Below are 14,602 nucleotides of genomic sequence, written 5' to 3' on the forward strand. Positions count from 1 at the left end.
TCAACCAAACATATCGAAGTTCGTCCATTTATCGCGCATCGGATAAAAGAGAGGAAAAGACGAAAAATCTTAAATTGGCATGATGCATCCTGAAGAGGAACCAGCGTGTCTAGACTTTCGAAAAAGTCAGCTACGATCCTTTGCCGCTGGTGTGCCGAGCAAGAAACCGAGTCTGGTCTGGCCGGGTGAATGGCGGGTGGGTGCACGTATGAAAACTAAGTCCGGGTTTCATTTGACTGGCTTTACGAGGGAGACATAAAATGGATTTTACTGTCGGCTAGTTCGCCAGTTCTCAAGTTGGTAACATTGCTTTAGCGAGCATAATATAGCCCCCATGCCTTTCTTCTCCTTCTCCTCCAGTTCTTCCTCTTTCGTCGCTATTCCTCTTCTCTTTCTCTTTCCCCTTTCTCTTGTTCGTTTTCTTCTTTCCTCGTCAGGACGCACGTCCCTTTCGTTGTCGTTCCAACGTGACTCTTTTCTCCCTTTTTCTTTTCTGCCCTCTTCTTGTCGGTACCTTTTTCATTTTCTTTCTCTTCACCTCTCATCCCTGTCTCATCCACACCGGCCCCGTGTATTCGACCAGTCGAATCTTTAAAAGTCATGCTTCGCGGTATGTTTCCGCCCTGCTCGACGGAAAGTTTTCGCATGAGAAATGTCTCGCCGACGGATTTAATATCCGCTGGATAAGACGGCATGTTGGTCATTAAATTTAACTTCGAATTCATTTCCTGTTCTGTTTCGGTAGCGGTTAAGGACCTTACGGCATTTTGTTACCTTTTCTTCGGTTACCAGACGCCATTATCGTTCGTTCCTGGCCCCATACAGACGTTTAATGTCCGCGTATTTGGCCGAGACACTTATACATGCATTAATTTATTTCTAGCTTTGTTTATTCCTTATTCCTTGGTTACCCTTTGCTCGTTATCGTTACTTTTACGACTAATCCAGGATTACCGAACATTCCTAATTACAATATAATTCTAATAATTCTTCTTGGGATGTAGCAATCTTGAATCTGGATTCTACACAATGGAATATCACTTTATACTGTTTTATTCCTGTAAACTTTTATCGTTGTTGAACAATTTAATCTGGCATTTGGAAACGGAAAATGTTAGAATAAATAAGAATAAAATCTCTATTTATTTATTTACTAAGTACAAACAATTACTTCTTCCATTTCTTTACTCAGAGTGGCTACGAAAAAGTATATATTAAATTTGCTATCATTTAGAGTAAGTACATGCTTCCACATCGTCGCAAAAATTTGATACTGTGAAAGTCAAGCGTAGAACCTGATAAATAACGCTTCATTGAAAAATGAGTGTACGTGTAAATACTTTTTGTAATCGCTATATGTTCGCAAAAATATGAATCTGCATAAACATCAACCATCTACTTACTACACAATCTAAAATTAGCGGTAATAAACAAAGGTAAGATCCTATTGAAGATAGGCATCGAGTATTCCTTCTGCTTACGTTGAAATGTAACACATCGCTAATCTCGGGCGAATTTTATTTTTCTGATTCTAGATCGATAAACAACCAGTGAAGTAAAACGTTTGGAAGAACAGATCGAACCCAAAGAGAAACGAATATGGCGAAGGAGAAGAGAAGAAGAAGAAGAAGGGGAATAAGCGTACGTAAAGGATCTTTGAGGAGGGAAACAACGAGCGAGTGGAGTCTCTCCTCCATCTCTTCTCAATGGAGAATGTTCTCCATTTTATTCTAATGTGCATTCTCTGAACAGTCGGATTCGCCAATCCACCGCTCGAATGCCGAGTTCACTATTAAGTGGAACCTTCATACTTTTTGGGAATAGCCTCCGGCTATGTTGTTTGGTTCTCTCTTGTCGATATTTATCCGTAGTATAATACGCGAGAAATTTAGTTGTTCGATACCACGAATGGATCGACACGAGAAAGTCTCGCCGACGGTAAGGCGAAATTAGGATTAAGAGAATTAAATTTTCTTACTGTTTCGGAAAAAAGGGAGGAAATACGAGAGCCTCCGAACGATAGAAAAGGATGCGTATCGTTCACGGACGATCGATAAAGGAAAATAATGCTCCATGGTCCTTCCCCCGTTCGAACAACAGCGTTGCGATTCGAGTGCCGTGTTCCGAATACGAAAGATATTCAGTTGCAAACAAAATCCATAGAGCAAGAGAGCGAGAAAAAGAGAGGAAGAGGGAGAGAGAGAGAGAGAAAGAGAGAATGGAACGCAAGAGAATACGTTATGTTCCGCAGGGTTCTTCCCGTTGTTGTTTTTTTCTACACTGACCGAGAGAACAAGAAAATCATAAAGGTTTTTGCGAGTGGATAGTGGGATGCCGAGGTTCATGGACAACCTATACCTCGGGCACCCCTCGTCCTTGCACGTCCTTCGGTTCGTTAATCGAATCTTGCTCGCTCCTTCTTTCTCTTGTTATATTTCATTTTCTTCTCTCTTTACGTTTTCCTTTTCCTTCCCACTTTCAATTTGTTTCTTTCATTAAATAGTTTCCCTTCGAGTTATACTGTTCTCTCTTGCTCTCGGCGCAGAATAACAGAGCGCAACATGTTGTCAAGACAGGAAACGAGAAACGCATGTTGGAGCATGTTCATAAGATTACGAGAGACGACCATCGCCGACCGGTTGCTAAAGCTCAGTCGCCCGTGAACGAGATCGCTCGACAGTCTTTTCGATGATCAAGTGTCATCGTGTGCTATAAAACTCGCATGTACGGCCGGCCGAGTTCCTCTGGCTTGGGCTACATATTTTGAAACTCTTCGTCGTGCTCGGTTCCGCCTCGTAGTTTCCCTCATTTCCACAGGAAAGTGCTTTCGTTCTGTTCGCGGTGGATGACAAGTGTCGATGATCACGGTTCTTGCCGGCCCTTGACACACACACGACAACGTGATTCCAAAAAACATACTATCTTCTCACGTTCGCTACAATCCTTACCTCGACAAATTTGTAACGTGATATCTCCGATTATGTTCCTTTGATAATCATGTCAATCTTGGATGCTTAATATGAACTACTATGGTACCAATCGAACGGAAGACAAGCGAACAATGAGAAAAGAAGGTGAGGCAAGTGACGCGTTGGAAGATTCGTAGCGAATGATAATACATACGTGCTCGCTTAAATTTCAATAAATCGCGAGTGCGGATTTGTAGCTTTCAAAGTATGGATAACGATTTTATCCTACGAATATTCGTTCCTATTTCAATAACCTCGAATCCCTCAGCTAGAAAAAGGAATAAATCTAGCGAGAACAAGCGAATCAAATATATTTCTCATTTATTCTCGCTATTTTCTATTTGCTTCTTTCACAGATAGATTTAGATTACGCGATTGAAACAGTTTGATAGAGTTCGAGTAACGGGCAGTAGCGAAACTGGCTGATTTGAATTTAGGCGAAACAATTCTATTGGAATCTAAGCGAGCACTGTTGTACAGATGTGCGAATGAACGACGTAATTAAAAACAAGGTAGAAAATGGTGTATTTGAGAGTAAAACGGGTGGATTGAAAGGAGATCGCGCGATTAATTAAATGCGTGCGTGCATGTTCCCGTGACTTAACCACGTACATATGTAAGCAGTAAGGTCTCATTTTGCGGGCGAATCTTGCGATCTTGTCGCGTGATTTTCGTTCCATCAAAGAGCAACGATCGTCGACGAATTTCAGCTAGTCACACGCTTGGTTGGAGTCGGATCTTAAAGAAAACCGATTCCGATGGGAAATGCTGACAGAGCGTTGAGAATTGCTTTAGAACTGCCGACAGATATTTGACATGTTATGGTTTAATTGCATCGTGCGATTCCAGTAATTCCTTTGCTCGATTCGGTATAATATACGAATTCTCTGTGTTTATTCGAATCGGGCAAGTTTCGAAGTATGCGCAAACCTGGTTCAGTTGTGTTTAGCCACAGAGCTTTCCGTTGTTGCTAAGCGTGCTATTATATGCGAAGATCGATCATAAACGTGTTTGTATTACGCGGAACAGAGCAGCACGTTTTCTACGAAGCGATAGATTATATTAACGCGAATGTTCGTGTCCTAAAGCTACGAGTAAAAAGATACACGGACGCGCAATCAAGAAATAGGTGGACATTTTAGTTGCACGGACGTGATGTGACAAAACGTTGGCTGAAAAACTGGTCGTTCCATTTCTCGGCAAATTAATTTTCAAATAAGAACACCGAGAGCTGTCTCTTCGATATGCTGTTTCATTCTTACCTCCCTTTTTTCCTCCGCACTCCGCCTCGCGTCGGTTGGTATCCTCCTCTTCTTTCCTTGTGAGAGACACACCGTGATCCTTCTTTCACCCCTTCCTCCGTACCTTCGTTCCTTCTTTCTATTTTTGCTTCTCTTGCTTTACCTTCTTTTTTTCATATCCATACCGCGGAGAACACGTTCCGAGCAAAAATCTGATGTCGAAACCTAATTGGTTGTTATCCGTACAGAGCTTAATGACTTGCTCCGAAATGACTCGCATTTAAACGAATTTGCGCTCCTATAACGAGTATGCGTGCCATTGACGCTTACCACTTCAGAATCAATGCGCATCATCGGTCTGTGCATTTCATTTACACGCCAACGCCTACACATATTTTTCTATTTACTTCCACGAAATGTAATTGCACCCACGGACAGAGAATTCGATCAAAGAGACGGTCTACCGATAGATTTTGCATTCGATCTAGTTGAATTATTATTGAACAGATATGCGGAATTTGTTCGTAATCGGCAATTGAATATGTATATCGAGCAAAAGAAATACAGATCGAGAATATAGAAAACGAGAATAATCAAAGCGTATTAATGATGTTACGAGGATTGATCATGGATGTACGAGCATTGGTCACGTTTCGAATGCGTGTGCATGTATAAAATTACGCCATGAAATTAAGAAAATGGCGTGTTTCGTGACTGGTATACCGGAAATGACACGGTCGTACGCTCAAAGTAAAACGAACGGATAAATCCAGCCTTCTCTTGCGAATGAATTGTGGGGAAGAACGATTGCGGTTAAAATATCTTGATGGATCTGACAAAAAGCTACGAAGGTGGTCGATATCGGAGGAAATATCTTAATTTCGCAATTTTTTCTTTCTTTCCTTTTCTGTTTGTTCTTTTTTTTTTTCAAAGAAAGGAATCCATACATGAAAGTCACTGAGGTGCAAAATGTATTCAGGGAATTTTGTGGTCGGTTTGTAAGCATCGTTTATTATTTGTTTGTGTTAATTCGGCTTTTGCGAGACTTCTGAATGATTTAAATTTAACAAACGTCGGGTTCTGTTTGACAGGATAGTCCAGTAAGAAAGAGGACTGTTTAGAAGATTGAATTTAGAGACTACAATAAATCTCATCCGATTTGAAATCCTTGAAATAATTATCTAATCCACACATTCTATTAATCTGTAAATTATTGCGACAACATTGAATTCTATAGATAAAGCATGAAAATGTTTGTGTCGTTACGAATGTTACAGAGGTGGTTGAGCTTGTATTCTAGTAAAATTATTTTTACGTTGAATTTTTTAAGTTTTCCCTGTAGGTAATATTTCCTGTTTTTTATTTAATGCGCACTTGTTTTAAAAAGGATTTTTAATACGAAGCTTAAATTTTTACATCTGGTATACATTCATGTAAAATGTTTAAACTGTTAAAATGTAAATGTAAATGTAAATGTTAAAATGTAAAATTTAAAAACCTTCAAAATTCTTAGGCATTTCTTTATGTTTAATAATCATGATTATTTATATTTACTTGTTACGATTTTTCGTGACATTGTTTCTGCGTTAATGAAACTGTTAAAAATACCATTCTCATGATTTATGAATAAAATAATTAATTAGTATGGTTTCCTCAGTCGTCGACATAAATTAATTCTATCGCAAAAAATGTTTGCAAGTAGAAATTACAGAAACAACGCAAGATGCAGGTTGGCGTTATAATATATTCACTCTGCAGTTTAATCAAGAAAATATGCATATATAACACACGTTTCCAAATCCATTCTGTTCGAGTAGTTACCGTCATATGGAAAGTTATGCGATGAGCTATGTTATAAGTGAACGTTATAAGTGTCAATTTGATTTGGCATGTATCATTGAAAATACCACCTCGAGGCATTCGTATTGGTTTCTGAATAAAGGTGGTGTCGCAGGTACGACACGATACACCTCACGATTCATACATCCTGCTGTTTTGCTGTCTTAATGCTTCTTGTATCTAATGATATGTCAGATGTTTCATGCACATCCGAGCCCAGTAACGTTTAGCATAAACGATCGGGAACGAACGAGGGGAAACGAACGAATGCCCTGTAATTTCGTACTTCCGACAGCTCGTTGCCTAAAACCGTCAACTTCGATGGAAAACTTTTGACATCGGCGCGGTTCCAGGTGTTGAAAGAAAAGTGAAAGATATCGAAGAGAGAAAGAAATTCGCTGCAGCGCGCTCGTTCAAACGGAAATATGCCTTACGTTCACGCTTTCGGTAATAAAATTTTACGTGTTATCGATGAGCAAAAATTACCATGGTATGCACGGAAAAGCGTCCAGATAGTGTTACGTATATTATAGCGTGAGGGAAAGGCGGGAGCTGCAGACTCAATATGAAGATACGATGATCTAATGGAAAAAATATACGTTACAAAGGAATATTATTTAATACTATATAGAATACTATTTAATACTATACTACTATAAGAAATACATTATATATAATATATATAATGAGAGTGTAAAAAAGTTTCTCTTCGGAAATATTTAGTTTATTAAGGAATACACTTGACCTCGTTATACAGGATAAGAGAAAACTCAGCGAACATTGACTTGAGTTTCGTTTTAATATGTAAAGCGTGCTTTCCTTTAATTTTTCTTTTGTCAAGTAAGGTGGATTGTTTCAGTTTTTTTGTAAATAGGCTATTTAATTAAAGTGATCAAGATCCCTTAATACATATCTTTTTGTTTCTGTGTTTACTTTATTTCTGTAATTCGTTTCATCGACGATTTTTAGTTATTCTTCCATTAAAATAGCTCAATCTTCATATTTTATTATAATTCAATTCTTGAAGTATAAATATAAGTCAGCTTGATTTTTCTTAAAAGCAATGTTACTTCTAGCAAATTCATTGTATTAGGTCGTGGTTTAAATGATCAGAATTCATATAATTGTTATCATTGTCCAAAATTCTGACGATTGATGAATTTTCAAAGTCTGAATCGATATCTAAAGCCGCAAATAAATCGACGTGTTACTCTCCTTCGAAAAATCAGTTACATACATTCTTAATGATTTTACGCTGTAAAGATAGCGAGCGAATATATCAGCTACTCGATTTTCATAATCTTGATCCAAGACCAGAAAAGCGAATTTCTAAGATTTCTTTATCGAGGAGCAGGTCAACCTATCTTTTCTCGCAATCATCATTATAAGATCAACGTATTTATTTGTTATAAAGTGTTCGATTATCTTTCACGTTATCGCGAACAACTTTCCCTATATATATATAAGAAAACAGTTTACACTTACATTTGATGCGCGATTTTAAAAACAATCGCCGTTATTCGGAGGTGGTAACAATCATTTTTACTGAAATATTATTTCTTGAAACAAATACTAGACAAATTCCCAGATGTTCCGCATCGTATTCAATTCCTAATTGACCGAGTACTGTTTATAGAACAAATTTCAAAGGTTCCGTTTAATAGTCGTCATAAAGGAGCATGCAGTGCGCCTGCTTACATTAATTTCTCTTGTGAAATGTGAGTCCGTTGCAATGATCATTTTCCCGTACATTTTCCCCTCGAAATACACGTGTATCTCAGACACACATTATTTTTGCAAGGTTCAAACAAATCTAAATACGCTCTACGTCACTTCAATTATGAGAGTTATTAAATAAATTTCTATTTTTCCCGAAAAGTGCTGATAATTTGCACAAAGTGATATAGGTACGTTTTTCTACGTACGTAAGTACGTTGACCTCGTGGCGTGTCTATTGCCACCATATCCTTGTTTTCTTTTTAATCTTGATCATACTTATTTTTATTGTATCATGTTTTAACGATGTACGATGAATCAACAATGGATCGTTCGCTTTGAACTTGAAATTAAAGGGCAATTAAATTCGACAATTCGAACAAATTCGGCTCGACGATTTCGACCACACATTAATGTTCCCAGTCGCGCAATTGTATCAAACGAATGTTACTAAATTGACGAAAATATACGTTTGAAGAATGCAAAAGAAGATCGACATAAATCGTATCTTTTTTTTATTTTATAAGAGAGTGACTTTCATATTTAATACTTGTTCAACTAATTCTATGTTACCAAAAGTTTTTTATTTAATTTTTATGCTAAATTTAGTTTTTTGGTCACTATAGGCGTATCGAATATTTTTAGAAGGTCGTTTTCTTTATATTATATGTGATTTTCTCTTTATAATTACGTCGCATTAAAGTATTTACATTTGGATATAAAATGGCATTAATGTCAGACAAATCAATAGAGGTTGACTCATAAAATTTTCTCCTGTGATCTTTATTTGTATTGCGTTTAGAATAATCATATTCTACAAATACGAATCTAGAATGGTTCAAGCAGCGCATTATTATTGAAATGTTATTTATCTTTGTAAATATTTATATTTTTAATGTTATTCATTAATTAAGTCTCAAATTTTACTTTCAACTTTTATATGTCGGTAATAACTTTGCCAATGTTTAATATTTCATATTTAGAAAAAGAAAATGCTGTTAGTCTGTGACCCTTTCGTTACTGACGATGACTACATAGTCATTCGTCGCTGGTGCGTTCGACGAAATTTACGATGTTTTATGATCTATAATATTTATTTTTAATACACTGACTGGTTATCTTTGTAAGTAGCATGTAACTATAAATAAAAGATTATGAGGTAAATCCCGTATTTTCTTTAATAAATCGAGTCGAGTATTAGTATCGACAACCTATTAATTAGTGTTTTATCGCGTGTACATACGAAGATTTTGCATCGACTAGGTATATAATTATTTCCGTAGCGAAAGGGTTAGCGACAATGTATACCTTTAATACAGTTACAAAGTGATAATAATTTAATATAATTGTAAATGCAAAATTGCACACAATGCACATAATATGAGAGAATACATGAAATATACAAAATATACTGCTTTTTATAATATTTGATAGGTGAAACGATTCTCCATCGAGGTCCTAATTGCTTAACAGCTTACGCAATAATAGTAATACGTCATTTTTGTATTACATTCTCGAAAGCATGAATTTCCATACAAATTCACAGTTCGATAATTAAGTATTTACTAAGGAAAATACTAAAAGAAGAAAACTGCGAGAGCAGTGAAAATGGCTGTATTCACAGTTCTAGTGTGAGAAACATACAAAAAGCTAAATAAGGAAAAGCAAATAACATGGCTCACTATCACGGTCGTATACTATGTATTAAATCATCGCGGAAGCGGAGATTATAACGGGGCGTAATGTGGCGACCGAGTACCAATTTCAAAGCATAATGTCATCCACATTTTTCCTTGTCCATCCTTTCTCCCTCTTTCCTTCATAACGTTTACGTGGATGTAAACGACAGCGTGTACGAGTGGATGAACATAACGAGAATTTTATAACATCGTGGCCGGTGACACTTTTGTTTTTACAGCTTGTAAGGTATCGTGTAAAAGTGCCCGGAACGATGGCCACCAGGAGTAGCGTGGAATAAAACAACACACGAGAAGAAGGAAGAGAGGAAGAGAGACGATAGCCAGAGACCGTATTGTATCCAGTTTATCGGGATTTATCTACTCGTATCGATCAATCTGACCATTGTAGTTATTTATCTAACGATGTATAAATGAAACGAGTGTTGCGCGTGCATCGTGAAATTCAAATTTTTACGATTTGCTTTCGATAGATCGAGAAAAGGGACAAACGAGGTATGGTGGAACTACAAGTACCCGAGGTGGGACATCGCGAGCGCAATTTTCGATAAACAACGAAATCTCCGAAGCATGCACGTATCGTTATTCGTGAACCCAGTGTATTCGGCGTATTTAATTGTTATACCATAAATACGTTAAATAAATGCTGATACGATTCATGGCGTTACTCAGGGTACGTGAACTTTCTACTCCTATCCTCGTCCTCCTGTTGTGTTATTATAGACGGTATATGCGGTTTAAATATATACACAGTATCATCTCGCTAATTACTAAAAATGTAAAGAAATATTTTATATAAAAGAAGCTTAATAAAATATTTAGATCTTTTTTTCAAATTGTTATTTATACAAGTAACAATTTGTTTTGATCAAATTATACACATCGATGAAATGATCTTGAAATATATAATAAAACGCGTGATTGCATTAAGAAAATTTACATTAGAATTTTCACAAATGATACTTCGGAATATTTCATGTTTATTTCATGTAGAATATTAATTGAAGTTTCACGTTAACGAGGAAAGCTTTAATCGGAACATGAATCGGTATGCCCCGTTGTTTTTATCGTGTATTAAAATTTCGCTTCAACTACGATATTACAGTCTCCTATTTATGTTCGTAAATGTAACAGATGTAGATGTAACAGATTCACCAAATGCAACACCAATATCTGTCCAGTTTCTCATAGAGAATTGCAAGATAGTTGGTCTGATAAAAACATAATTAGTGAAATATCGCGCTTTAGACTCGTTGAAGTCTAGAACTATTCGATATTGCGTATTACCATATTCATTTTCATTTCAGTCTAGTCATTTTACCGTAATTTATAAAAGTCAGCAGTGTGCAGGGAAAAAATTTCTCTCGTAAAAAAATTTAGCAATAAGGAACTGGTTCAATCTGACGCGCAATGTACATATAGGTCAGCCGGGGTAGGATACAAAAACTTAAAAATATTATAAAAAGCGGTTAAGAGACGAAAGGCCAGATCGATTAAATTCTGATCGGCCAAGACCCGAGTCCGCATCCTTCTTTTATCCAGTCACTGTGCTACAACTTATTGAGAAACATAGGAAGTACCTTCATCATATCTTTCTTCTTTTCAAAACTTGGATTTATCAATACGTCGTATACAGTAGCTTAAAACTGGACAGACGATTAGGAAAATTCACATCATTTTGTCTGTAACAATCCTACTGACGATATGCTAAAATTTAAAACGTGCTTAACGAAATTTTAATTCATATTCAGGAAAATATCGTGTAGTTCAGTATGTCAATTAAAGCTTTCTTAATATATTTCAAAATTTTGATAAATTTAAAAGATACAATCGTTAGGCCGACAAAGCTTTAAAATCATTTGCATAGATGTGTCGAGTACGTTTCGTAAATACTTTTGTCGCATTACTTTGGACGCGATTGAAGAGGAAGAATGAACAAACGCATTGAACAGAGTCGTATACGCATACATAATGTACAGAGTGTACGCATACAGAGTAACGTATGTGTACCGGTTCCATTTCGCAATGTAGATCAACGAAGAAGATGCGAAGAAGATGCGAAGAAGACGGCGAAAGCTGAAGAACTGACTGATAGTACGATTTATGCAGATTACACGAGACTCACCGGTCTGAATAATGTTTGAAATAAGTCGAAGAACTCGTCTTATCTTTCTCCCGATTGCTTCATAGTTACGTATATGTTTGTCGTTGCATCATGACTTGTTAAGCTAGGGCCTCATTGAAAATTAGTCATTTTACCTGCACATATTCTCTCCTCGTGTCTTCTCGCATTAATCTACATAGAGATAACGTTTACATAGAGTTTTTAATTAATGCGTCTTTAATGATTACAAAGTACTTCATTATCTTGGAGATTATTTACGGGAACTTTGTGTAGTACAATTCGATTGCTTAAAAGAGAAGCATCGCGATATAAATATTGTATCGTTGTATTGTAAATATTTGAATAAACGTATATATTAAGAAAAACAATAATTTAGGCCTGTATCGGACAATGTAATTATACTACAGGTATGCTACATTATACTATACTATAAATATCAATTATTCGATAACATAAGACACATAAGAAATTATCTGCTAATAATCTAAGTATTTCAAACAGTAAATAAAATAAAAATATAATAACACTCTACTTCTTCGTTAGTCGTGTAAAATTAACACTGGCTATACATTTAATAGAGTCGTGATGAATTATCAGTTGAAATAAAAATTGTGGTATCTTCGAACCATCTAATAAACTCTATCAGCATCCTTCCAGGATTATTATATCAGTACGTACATATTTCCATGCAATTTCCTTTACTTTTAATTTCCTACTAATTGATTTACCTGCGTTAATAATCCATAATTTTCTGTTAATTGTTTCATTTAATCGCATTTTTACACTTTCTATTTTAGAGTCGGATCTTCTTCTAATAACTCATCGCGCGTTGCATTATCTCACCAGCGTAACAGTATCATTCCCCACCAATCCTCTACATTAATTAACAAGGTGTTCCGCTTATTCTTCGACAGAAGGTACAGTTGTTTGTAGCGTAGATGATTGTTTCTACGAACATTGTTCTCGCGTCGTGCTAGAAACAAGTCCGACTTGTTGCTCGTTTTAAGATCGAGCTCGTTATTATTACATTCTTTGATTTCACATTTTTCGGTTTCTTCCTTACACGCGATCAATTTTTTCTAATTCGTTTCTTCGAAGATGAACGATCATTTTTCGTCAATTAGACTCTAGCTTTCGCGTGCACGAATGTCATTTGTGAGTAATAGCGTGCATGGAGACTTCCGTGCGCTGTAATTTATTTAAATGTAACTAATCTGTAGCTAAAGCTAGAACGATGATAATAACACGAAGGAAAAGATCTGTCGGCCCCTCGGAATAAAAGCTTCGAACGTCGATCGTCCTTTTTTGACGTTCGAGAAAGGATGGTTCGTTGTTCCTTGCTATTAACCCATTAAGAGAGTTAGCATTATCCCAACGTTGCGTGAATGCAATTTACGTCACCGAACTCCGTTTTTAGGTTACAGTTGCGAAAGGCAATTTCAAGAATTTGTTTAGTTCTTTTCTTTTTTTCCTGTTTCTTTCTCCACGTAAATCCCGTGGTTTCCAAAAGTTTGAAGCAACTGAAGTATTTATAGCGTTATGATTTCTAATAATTCGTTTATCTAAATTGTGGACTTTTACGCATTTATTAACAAAATTAAAGATGCAAAAATGCATAAAATGTATACTTACAATACGCAAAAATATATAAAATACGCGAACTATAGTATTGCTTATGATATTTAGCGAATACGATGAATCTCTGCGTAACAATCTGTAGCCTAATAACAGTTATTCTTTTTCTGAGATCGCGCAAATCTCTGTTTTGTACATCTAATTCGTGTCTGTATATTGCACTAATACATCTTCCATATCTTGAAGAAATAATGTATTGGGTGATTGGGATATTCATATTTACCAGTAATGGACTAATCCGTTCGAAATTTCAATTTTTAGGTACATGGTATCGTTTTATTCTGAAAAATGTATAGTATCTATATCATGTTAATCAGACACGTGAAACGTACATATTTTTGTATACTTTATTTTGTACTTAACTACTTACGATTTATATATACAGTTATACATTATCAGGGCGTTACGCACGTTAAATTATTATGGAAATTTAAATTATACACCAGCTGTAATTTATTCGCATATACCGCAGTATTTTAATTATAGCGATACTAAGGTAAGACCATACATTTTACATATTTTCTATCCTAACAGAAACCGACACTGTAAAAAAGATATTGGACATGAATGGCTTGAACGGGAGTTTTAAATAAATGTTAAATAACAAAAAATCTTCTTTTAACACAATTATTTCGTTAAAAAGGAAAATACAATTTTCGGTTGCACGAGAATATCTAAAATTTCCTACATAAAGAAATTTAGGATAATAACAATATTTTATTTTTATCGAAGCAATTGGAATCTGCACGAAGAGATTACTTTGCGGTACAGTGTACAATTTTATACATCAAGAAACGAATGACATACGATGAAACAATTTTAAAATGAAAAATACGCGTTTTATTTGGCTTCTCCGTTAAATTTGTTCTACCGTCCTTAATACTTAAAAAAAAAAAAAAATATCGAGTATAATATTTTTACAAAATCTCGCGAGTCTCTCAACTATTTTTACATTTTTATCACTTTTGATTTAGAATTGTTACTATCAATTTCTACATTAAAACTACTATGCTTATTTTATTAATTGGATTTAGAATTCGAAATAACATCAATCAGTATGTAAATATGTATCTTATATTTCGTAAACAAAGTCCTCGTATCTTTATTATAAGACTTTGCTTCTTTCTTATGATAAGAGAATTAATTTATCCAGCAGTGTTCACTTTTTTTAAATTAAATGCTTTCAAACTTTTCAGTGCATGAAGAGATAAAAATATGTTGATATAATATCTGGATGCAGCTTCTCACTCAAGGTTGCTTTACTTTTTTTACAAAATAAGGCGCGGTTAAGCATTGTCATGGTGAAAGGTAAACCCGTTGCAGTTTACCAAGTATAGACGCTTGTTTCTTACGGTTGAATATCATCAGCAAGATGTCTTA

General features: G+C 35.6%; 1 protein-coding gene across 5 annotated transcripts in view; it reads left to right on the forward strand.

Annotated features, from left to right (window-relative positions):
- The window catches only part of LOC126921671 (doublesex- and mab-3-related transcription factor A2), a 105,918-nt gene that overhangs the window by 88,024 nt on the left and 3,292 nt on the right, over window positions 1–14,602 (forward strand). For 4 of the 5 annotated variants that reach the window (XM_050733419.1, XM_050733418.1, XM_050733423.1 and 1 more), the window contains one exon: window positions 1,536–9,172. The exons of the other annotated variant lie outside the window; for it this stretch is intronic. The gene's annotated coding sequence lies outside the window, so the exon portion shown is untranslated. Of the gene's footprint in view, window positions 1–1,535; window positions 9,173–14,602 lie in introns of those variants that run through there. 5 annotated transcript variants of the gene reach the window in all.

Source organism: Bombus affinis, chromosome 11 (assembly GCF_024516045.1).
Source record: "Bombus affinis isolate iyBomAffi1 chromosome 11, iyBomAffi1.2, whole genome shotgun sequence".
Classification (NCBI taxonomy): domain Eukaryota; kingdom Metazoa; phylum Arthropoda; class Insecta; order Hymenoptera; family Apidae; genus Bombus; species Bombus affinis.